We start from the raw sequence: 2362 nt of genomic DNA on the forward strand, positions 1-2362 counted from the left end.
GGGTGTAAATTTGCATGCATCTATGCCGAAACATTTATTAGTTGCATCAAGGAGATACTTTAAGATTCAATTCACCATGATGATCATTTTTACACAACTCATAGTTTTGACATGCAAACCTTAAGTAAGATATGACATAATTGTCACATCTCTAGCAAATAGAAAAAGTTTTATGAAACCAACGTGCTCAAAATTGAATATGTGATATTGAGATTAATATTCATGGGTACTCACATGATGTACTAATAGTTCTTCAATATGATTACTACATCTCTAGCAAATGAAATAGGTGCAAGACACCACAAAAGTTATGCATGTTCAAATCTAAAGCATCACAAGCAAAATGAATTGCTTGAAGGAAAAAACTCATGTCAAATCACTAGACTCAATCTTCTTTACTGATGTCATCCACATAGATATTGCGATGATGCCTTCTCTCTTTGATGGGGGAATTGAATGTAATGTCATTACACATCATCTCAGCCATAGCACCTGCATAAGAAGGCAAAAATCTAAAATAGATCAATCAATATCAATGCCTCATTGATAATAATATTCTCCAACAAATAGGTTTAAAAAGATAAAAGATGAGAGTAACATACTTACTAGTCATCTAGAAGATTAACAACCATTTCCACATCTTCGGAATCATTTAGAGTCCCATAGTTGCTTAACACATTTCCCTTTCCTTTCTGTCCATCCAAAAATGGTTGCAATATAGAATTGCAAATGTCAGGATCATTCTCAATAGATAAGCATGCTCTCCCAGAATGCATGCATGCTTTTTGCATAGAACCAGTCCCAACACCTAAGTCCACCACATGTCCAGAAATTGGACACAACAACTCCAAGAAGTACAACATCATGCATGGAGCCTTCTCCAATGCACCTATCCATGGAATACTCTCTCCATGTTTTATAGTCTGCTCACTTGTTGGTAAATAATGATGAAACAAACTACTTCCAAAAGCAACGCCCAATTTGGTACCAACCACGGAAGCATTTCCAGGATTACAAACACAAGACATACCAGCCCGATGAAGAAGGCATAAAACCACAACATCCACCTAAAGACAAGAAAAGAATTAAACTTATGCTTAGTACAAGCCATTTCATTATACAAGAGCGTGAATTCTTTCAATAGGTCATTGTAAGACAATTGTCTCACCTTATGATCAATACCACCAACTTTGATTGTACAATATGCATCCAAGTATTGCATGTACTTTCGACATGCAAACTCCAATTTGCTGATCCTAGCATAATGCTCAACCAAATGAAGAACATGAGGGGCATACATAACTAGGATCCAACCAGAATCTGAAACAATTGTGGCCGCTACTAGCAAGGAGTAGCGTACATGGTCCTCTGTTAATAAATTCCAAGATGGAGATGTGGAATCCTCTACTCCAGGAGCTTCTAACTGTGTAGGCAGATCAAGAATGAAAAAATCTACAACCCAAGCAACACTCTTACCATTTCTTGTTTTTCTTTCACCTCCAAGACCCACAAAGTATTCCTTCATGTCTATATAGGCTTGTGTGAAGTTTGAGACAGAGAATTGCTTCCCAAACTCGACATAATCATAGCACCAAACCTTGCAATGTGAAGCATCACATGTACCACTCCGATTCAAAGTTAGAGAGGCCAATGGAATGTACAAAAAGAGGATAGACCTATCTTTCCATTTACATCCTTTCAAAATGGGTATAGACTGTAGTACCTGCACATTTGTATCCACACCACATATGTAAAGACACAAAGTGATAACAACATATGTTACACAAGCAAATAATAGCTTGAAAAAAGACCAAGAGGGCTTACCATTATTAGTACCATGATTTTTTGGTGGCCTACCACCCTTCTTTAGTTCCATACTTGAATCCTTGTCCTTTTTAGTCATCTTCTCAAGTGTTTTTTGAATCTCAATGACTGCATCATCCTCGTGGACTGAATTTGAGCTTGATGAACCCATCTCTCCCTTTTTATGCTGTGTGTACAGCTCTACCTCCTCCTCGATGCAACATCCTTTTTTCATATCGAGCCACCACGGGCAGTTCTTTCTCTCCCACTCAGAGAGCACTTGCTTCCCTTCTTTTTCTATCATGTTTGGAGAGTACATACATAATTTTAAGTCCTGAATTTTTGTCCATACTCAACATATGGGCAACAATTTTCAATCTTACCAACAGCTTTTAAGGATTGCAAGAATCTGCATACAATAAGAGTCTTAGTACAAAAGCGAAATACTTAAGGATGGATTTTTAATTGAAAAGGAAAAAACATATATTACTTACCTAAATAGCAATCGTTGAGATGCCCTCGCCATCTCCATTTGTCTTATTGCAGCTGTAGCAACAGT

The 2362-nt window shown here is 37.2% G+C and overlaps 1 pseudogene; it reads right to left on the minus strand.

Annotated features, from left to right (window-relative positions):
- Positions 1-385: 385 nt before the first annotated feature.
- LOC147886252 (uncharacterized) lies at positions 386-2122 on the minus strand (annotated as a pseudogene).
- Positions 2123-2362: the final 240 nt, after the last annotated feature.

Source organism: Dipteris shenzhenensis, chromosome 24 (genome assembly GCF_047967505.1).
Source record: "Dipteris shenzhenensis isolate YYH24624 ecotype China chromosome 24, Dip_SZ_1.0, whole genome shotgun sequence".
In the NCBI taxonomy this organism is placed as follows: domain Eukaryota; kingdom Viridiplantae; phylum Streptophyta; class Polypodiopsida; order Gleicheniales; family Dipteridaceae; genus Dipteris; species Dipteris shenzhenensis.